The sequence below is a fragment of the Lissotriton vulgaris genome, chromosome 8, assembly GCF_964263255.1.
Source record: "Lissotriton vulgaris chromosome 8, aLisVul1.2, whole genome shotgun sequence".
Lineage (NCBI taxonomy): Eukaryota > Metazoa > Chordata > Amphibia > Caudata > Salamandridae > Lissotriton > Lissotriton vulgaris.
This window is the reverse complement of record NC_141696.1, coordinates 1,378,007,408-1,378,015,467: the sequence shown is the minus strand read 5'-3', so window position 1 is coordinate 1,378,015,467 and position 8,060 is coordinate 1,378,007,408. Positions and strand designations below refer to the sequence as shown.

At 54.6% G+C, this 8,060-nt stretch overlaps 1 protein-coding gene across 1 annotated transcript in view; it reads left to right on the top strand.

The window, feature by feature from the left end:
- The first annotated feature begins 550 nt into the window (after positions 1 to 550).
- The window catches only part of KCNE1 (potassium voltage-gated channel subfamily E regulatory subunit 1), a 139,959-nt gene continuing 132,449 nt past the window's right edge, over positions 551 to 8,060 (top strand). The window contains exon 1 of the mRNA XM_086935366.1: positions 551 to 627. The gene's annotated coding sequence lies outside the window, so the exon portion shown is untranslated. The remainder of the gene's footprint in view (positions 628 to 8,060) is intronic.

The window sequence follows — 8,060 nt, the reverse complement described above, 5'->3', positions numbered from 1 at the left end:
CCCTAAAATTAATGAAGATGTATGGGAAGTGGTTTCTCTACCAAAGAGAAAAAATAAAAACAAAGTTGCTGGGTGCGCTTGCACTTCTTTTTATTTTTTTCAGTGAAAATAACATTCACAAATGTTTCCGAGGAGACATTTGTAAACGTGAGACTGTCACGGGTTTCAAGGCACAACGTGCAAACCAGAAAACATGAGCGAATGTTCACGCACGCGAGGTTGCATACCTCAGTGTGTAGATGTATTATTTTATTTTTTGAATCATCCCACACTTTTTGCGATGGCTGCAATAGAGTTTAGTTATTTTCGTTTTACACCTAGGGAATTGTAATCCCTGGGTGGCCACCAGCCCTGCTTGGATGCCCGGCACTCGGTGACAAGGTCAGCCAAGGACAGAACAATGCATCGTGATGATGGAGGATAAGACGACTCAGGGTATAACAAGATCACAAAGCTAAATAAACTCCGCCCAGCAGTCCACGCAATTGGAAGCTACACTGTGATTTGCTTTATCTTAGGTTAAAAAAACCGAAGCTGTGCAACAGACACACTCGGGACAGGCAGAACCACCGCGCCAGAGCAGAGCTGCTCAGAGTGCCAGCCAGGAACCCTCTGCAGGCAGGTCGGGTAAGTTTATATAACTGCCCCTATTGAAACAAATCAGAACGGCCATTGTATCATATATTTCTTACACTGTAGTTGCGTCCTTCTCTTTAAATCTTTGCTGGTAGTCATGGATTTTAACGTTGGTGAGTTTAAGTGATTATATGATCATATTTGTTGTTTTACGTCCTGCTGTGAATGTATTCTTTTGTTCATGTGCCACTGACTCCCCCAGGTACCTTTTGTGCGTGATACAAATTCATTTACAAATGATTGTCTTCCAAGTGTGATTAACGTGTACACGTGCGCCTCCCGGGCGTGGCATTGCATGCCCATGGCTGCAAGGCACAGGCTGAGTCTCTGAAAGAAAAGTAACTGGGTACATTACCAACTGACTTCTAAATAGCGTTTTGTAAATCTGCCTTCGTGTTGTTTAAATTGAGTATTGACAGCAAACAATCATTGGCAAAGCCAATAGGTCTGGCTCTAATGTGGCAAAATATGCAAACGCATGGATTCACAGATAATACATACTTATTTCCTGCACACATTGTACTTATCACTTTGAAGCCTGCCCTACCAGCTTTACAAATGCTTAAAAAAAGGAGAGCTGAGATAGATATATATACTATTTTAACAACATTAGTGATTTTTACAATAATGGTTAGATTGATCTCTGTCATGATGTTTTATTTTTTCAAACATTTTATGTTATATGTCATGCTATGACATGGTCTGCTATGCCAGGTAAAGTTAAGTTATGCAATGCTGTTCTGCTGTGTTATAGTTGTTATGTTACTGTTTACTACGTTTTGATGTGCTATGCAGTGTTATGTTCCAATACATTATAGAATATTATGCCACATTATGTTGTGTGTTACCTGAATTTATAGTATATTATGTGACGTCAGACTGCTCTTTTACTGTGCCAGCATGGCATCAATGGTGCTGACGGATGATGAACGGCCCTTAGGAGGGGTGCGGGAGGGCGGTGAACACTGGATGGGAATGAGTGTGGCTGACCCTTAGGATGGGTGTGGGAGCGCAGTGAATACTGGACGGGAATGAGTGTGGCTGATCCTTAGGAGGGGTGTGGAAGGGCGGTGAATACTGGACGGGAATGAGTGTGGCTGACCCTTAGGAGGGGTGTGGAAGGGCGGTGAATACTGGACGGGAATGAGTGTGGCTGATCCTTAGGAGGGGTGTGGAAGGGCGGTGAATACTGGACGGGAATGAGTGTGGCTGACCCTTAGGATGGGTGTGGGAGCGCAGTGAATACTGGACGGGAATGAGTGTGGCTGATCCTTAGGAGGGGTGTGGAAGGGCGGTGAATACTGGACGGGAATGAGTGTGGCTGACCCTTAGGATGGGTGTGGGAGCGCAGTGAATACTGGACGGGAATGAGTGTGGCTGATCCTTAGGAGGGGTGTGGAAGGGCGGTGAATACTGGACGGGAATGAGTGTGGCTTACCCTTAGGAGGGGTGTGGAAGGGCGGTGAATACTGGACGGGAATGAGTGTGGCTGATCCTTAGGAGGGGTGTGGAAGGGCGGTGAATACTGGACGGGAATGAGTGTGGCTGACCCTTAGGAGGGGTGTGGAAGGGCGGTGAATACTGGACGGGAATGAGTGTGGCTGACCCTTAGGATGGGTGTGGGAGCGCAGTGAATACTGGACGGGAATGAGTGTGGCTGATCCTTAGGAGGGGTGTGGAAGGGCGGTGAATACTGGACGGGAATGAGTGTGGCTGACCCTTAGGATGGGTGTGGGAGCGCAGTGAATACTGGACGGGAATGAGTGTGGCTGATCCTTAGGAGGGGTGTGGAAGGGCGGTGAATACTGGACGGGAATGAGTGTGGCTTACCCTTAGGAGGGGTGTGGAAGGGCGGTGAATACTGGACGGGAATGAGTGTGGCTGATCCTTAGGAGGGGTGTGGAAGGGCGGTGAATACTGGACGGGAATGAGTGTGGCTGACCATTAGGATGGGTGTGGGAGCGCAGTGAATACTGGACGGGAATGAGTGTGGCTGATCCTTAGGAGGGGTGTGGAAGGGCGGTGAATACTGGACGGGAATGAGTGTGGCTGACCCTTAGGATGGGTGTGGGAGCGCAGTGAATACTGGACGGGAATGAGTGTGGCTGATCCTTAGGAGGGGTGTGGAAGGGCGGTGAATACTGGACGGGAATGAGTGTGGCTTACCCTTAGGAGGGGTGTGGAAGGGCGGTGAATACTGGACGGGAATGAGTGTGGCTGATCCTTAGGAGGGGTGTGGAAGGGCGGTGAATACTGGACGGGAATGAGTGTGGCTGACCCTTAGGAGGGGTGTGGAAGGGCGGTGAATACTGGACGGGAATGAGTGTGGCTGATCCTTAGGAGGGGTGTGGAAGGGCGGTGAATACTGGACGGGAATGAGTGTGGCTTACCCTTAGGAGGGGTGTGGAAGGGCGGTGAACACTGGATGGGAATGAGTGTGGCTGACCCTTAGGAGAGGTGTGGGAGCGCGGTGAATACTGGAGGGGAATGAGCGTGAATGACCCTTAGGAGGGGTGTGGAAGGGCGGTGAACACTGGACGGGAATGAGTGTGGCTGACCCTTAGGATGGGTGTGGGAGCGCAGTGAATACTGGACGGGAATGAGTGTGGCTGATCCTTAGGAGGGGTGTGGAAGGGCGGTGAATACTGGACGGGAATGAGTGTGGCTTACCCTTAGGAGGGGTGTGGAAGGGCGGTGAATACTGGACGGGAATGAGTGTGGCTGACCCTTAGGAGGGGTGTGGAAGGGCGGTGAATACTGGAGGGGAATGAGTGTGGCTGATCCTTAGGAGGGGTGTGGAAGGGCGGTGAATACTGGACGGGAATGAGTGTGGCTTACCCTTAGGAGGGGTGTGGAAGGGCGGTGAATACTGGACGGGAATGAGTGTGGCTGATCCTTAGGAGGGGTGTGGAAGGGCGGTGAATACTGGACGGGAATGAGTGTGGCTTACCCTTAGGAGGGGTGTGGAAGGGCGGTGAATACTGGACGGGAATGAGTGTGGCTGACCCTTAGGAGGGGTGTGGAAGGGCGGTGAATACTGGACGGGAATGAGTGTGGCTTACCCTTAGGAGGGGTGTGGAAGGGCGGTGAATACTGGACGGGAATGAGTGTGGCTGACCCTTAGGAGGGGTGTGGAAGGGCGGTGAATACTGGACGGGAATGAGTGTGGCTTACCCTTAGGAGGGGTGTGGAAGGGCGCTGAATACTGGACGGGAATGAGTGTGGCTGACCCTTAGGAGGGGTGTGGGAGCGCAGTGAATACTGGACGGGAATGAGTGTGGCTGACCCTTAGGAGGGGTGTGGAAGGGCGGTGAATACTGGACGGGAATGAGTGTGGCTTACCCTTAGGAGGGGTGTGGAAGGGCGGTGAATACTGGACGGGAATGAGTGTGGCTGACCCTTAGGAGGGGTGTGGAAGGGCGGTGAATACTGGACGGGAATGAGTGTGGCTTACCCTTAGATGGGGTGTGGAAGGGCGGTGAATACTGGACGGGAATGAGTGTGGCTTACCCTTAGGAGGGGTGTGGAAGGGCGGTGAATACTGGACGGGAATGAGTGTGGCTGACCCTTAGGAGGGGTGTGGAAGGGCGGTGAATACTGGACGGGAATGATGGTGGCTTACCCTTTGGAGGGGTGCGGGAGGGCGGTGATCACTGGACGGGAATGAGTGTGGCTGACCCTTAGGAGGGGTGTGGAAGGGCGGTGAATACTGGACGGGAATGAGTGTGGCTGACCCTTAGGAGGGGTGTGGAAGGGCGGTGAATACTGGACGGGAATGAGTGTGGCTTACCCTTAGGAGGGGTGTGGAAGGGCGGTGAATACTGGACGGGAATGAGTGTGGCTGACCCTTAGGAGGGGTGTGGAAGGGCGGTGAATACTGGAGGGGAATGAGTGTGGCTGATCCTTAGGAGGGGTGTGGAAGGGCGGTGAATACTGGACGGGAATGAGTGTGGCTTACCCTTAGGAGGGGTGTGGAAGGGCGGTGAATACTGGACGGGAATGAGTGTGGCTGACCCTTTGGAGGGGTGTGGAAGGGCGGTGAATACTGGACGGGAATGAGTGTGGCTGACCCTTAGGAGGGGTGTGGAAGGGCGGTGAATACTGGACGGGAATGAGTGTGGCTGATCCTTAGGAGGGGTGTGGGAGTGCAGGGAATACTGGACGGGAATGAGTGTGGCTGACCCTTAGGATGGGTGTGGGAGCGCAGTGAATACTGGACGGGAATGAGTGTGGCTGATCCTTAGGAGGGGTGTGGAAGGGTGGTGAATACTGGACGGGAATGAGTGTGGCTTACCCTTAGGAGGGGTGTGGAAGGGCGGTGAATACTGGACGGGAATGAGTGTGGCTGACCCTTAGGAGGGGTGTGGAAGGGCGGTGAATACTGGACGGGAATGAGTGTGGCTGATCCTTAGGAGGGGTGTGGAAGGGCGGTGAATACTGGACGGGAATGAGTGTGGCTTACCCTTAGGAGGGGTGTGGAAGGGCGGTGAATACTGGACGGGAATGAGTGTGGCTGACCCTTAGGAGGGGTGTGGAAGGGCGGTGAATACTGGACGGGAATGAGTGTGGCTTACCCTTAGGAGGGGTGTGGAAGGGCGGTGAATACTGGACGGGAATGAGTGTGGCTGACCCTTAGGAGGGGTGTGGAAGGGCGGTGAATACTGGACGGGAATGAGTGTGGCTTACCCTTAGGAGGGGTGTGGAAGGGCGCTGAATACTGGACGGGAATGAGTGTGGCTGACCCTTAGGAGGGGTGTGGGAGCGCAGTGAATACTGGACGGGAATGAGTGTGGCTGACCCTTAGGAGGGGTGTGGAAGGGCGGTGAATACTGGACGGGAATGAGTGTGGCTTACCCTTAGGAGGGGTGTGGAAGGGCGGTGAATACTGGACGGGAATGAGTGTGGCTGACCCTTAGGAGGGGTGTGGAAGGGCGGTGAATACTGGACGGGAATGAGTGTGGCTTACCCTTAGATGGGGTGTGGAAGGGCGGTGAATACTGGACGGGAATGAGTGTGGCTTACCCTTAGGAGGGGTGTGGAAGGGCGGTGAATACTGGACGGGAATGAGTGTGGCTGACCCTTAGGAGGGGTGTGGAAGGGCGGTGAATACTGGACGGGAATGATGGTGGCTTACCCTTTGGAGGGGTGCGGGAGGGCGGTGATCACTGGACGGGAATGAGTGTGGCTGACCCTTAGGAGGGGTGTGGAAGGGCGGTGAATACTGGACGGGAATGAGTGTGGCTGACCCTTAGGAGGGGTGTGGAAGGGCGGTGAATACTGGACGGGAATGAGTGTGGCTTACCCTTAGGAGGGGTGTGGAAGGGCGGTGAATACTGGACGGGAATGAGTGTGGCTGACCCTTAGGAGGGGTGTGGAAGGGCGGTGAATACTGGAGGGGAATGAGTGTGGCTGATCCTTAGGAGGGGTGTGGAAGGGCGGTGAATACTGGACGGGAATGAGTGTGGCTTACCCTTAGGAGGGGTGTGGAAGGGCGGTGAATACTGGACGGGAATGAGTGTGGCTGACCCTTTGGAGGGGTGTGGAAGGGCGGTGAATACTGGACGGGAATGAGTGTGGCTGACCCTTAGGAGGGGTGTGGAAGGGCGGTGAATACTGGACGGGAATGAGTGTGGCTGATCCTTAGGAGGGGTGTGGGAGTGCAGGGAATACTGGACGGGAATGAGTGTGGCTGACCCTTAGGATGGGTGTGGGAGCGCAGTGAATACTGGACGGGAATGAGTGTGGCTGATCCTTAGGAGGGGTGTGGAAGGGTGGTGAATACTGGACGGGAATGAGTGTGGCTTACCCTTAGGAGGGGTGTGGAAGGGCGGTGAATACTGGACGGGAATGAGTGTGGCTGACCCTTAGGAGGGGTGTGGAAGGGCGGTGAATACTGGACGGGAATGAGTGTGGCTGATCCTTAGGAGGGGTGTGGAAGGGCGGTGAATACTGGACGGGAATGAGTGTGGCTTACCCTTAGGAGGGGTGTGGAAGGGCGGTGAATACTGGACGGGAATGAGTGTGGCTGACCCTTAGGAGGGGTGTGGAAGGGCGGTGAATACTGGACGGGAATGAGTGTGGCTTACCCTTAGGAGGGGTGTGGAAGGGCGGTGAATACTGGACGGGAATGAGTGTGGCTGACCCTTAGGAGGGGTGTGGAAGGGCGGTGAATACTGGACGGGAATGAGTGTGGCTTACCCTTAGGAGGGGTGTGGAAGGGCGCTGAATACTGGACGGGAATGAGTGTGGCTGACCCTTAGGAGGGGTGTGGGAGCGCAGTGAATACTGGACGGGAATGAGTGTGGCTGACCCTTAGGAGGGGTGTGGAAGGGCGGTGAATACTGGACGGGAATGAGTGTGGCTTACCCTTAGGAGGGGTGTGGAAGGGCGGTGAATACTGGACGGGAATGAGTGTGGCTGACCCTTAGGAGGGGTGTGGAAGGGCGGTGAATACTGGACGGGAATGAGTGTGGCTTACCCTTAGATGGGGTGTGGAAGGGCGGTGAATACTGGACGGGAATGAGTGTGGCTTACCCTTAGGAGGGGTGTGGAAGGGCGGTGAATACTGGACGGGAATGAGTGTGGCTGACCCTTAGGAGGGGTGTGGAAGGGCGGTGAATACTGGACGGGAATGAGTGTGGCTTACCCTTAGGAGGGGTGCGGGAGGGCGGTGATCACTGGACGGGAATGAGTGTGGCTGACCCTTAGGAGGGGTGTGGAAGGGCGGTGAATACTGGACGGGAATGAGTGTGGCTGACCCTTAGGAGGGGTGTGGAAGGGCGGTGAATACTGGACGGGAATGAGTGTGGCTGACCCTTAGGAGGGGTGTGGAAGGGCGGTGAATACTGGACGGGAATGAGTGTGGCTGACCCTTAGGAGGGGTGCGGGAGGGCGGTGAACACTGGACGGGAATGAGTGTGGCTGACCCTTAGGAGGGGTGTGGGAGCGCGGTGAGTACTGGAGGGGAATGAGCGTGAATGACCCTTAGGAGGGGTGTGGAAGGGCGGTGAATACTGGATGGGAATGAGTGTGGCTTACCCTTAGGAGGGGTGTGGAAGGGCGGTGAATACTGGACGGGAATGAGTGTGGCTGACCCTTAGGAGGGGTGTGGGAGGGCGGTGAACACTGGACAGGAATGAGTGTGGCTTACCCTTAGGAGGGGTGTGGAAGGGCGGTGAATACTGGACGGGAATGAGTGTGGCTGACCCTTAGGAGGGGTGTGGGAGCGCAGTGAATACTGGACGGGAATGAGTGTGGCTTACCCTTGTGAGGGGTGTGGAAGGGCGGTGAATACAGGGCGGGAATGAGTGTGGATGACCCTTAGGAGGGGTGTGAGAGGGCGGTGAACACTGGACGGGAATGAGTGTGGCTTACCCTTAGGAGGGGTGTGGAAGGGCGGTGAATACTGGACGGGAATGAGTGTG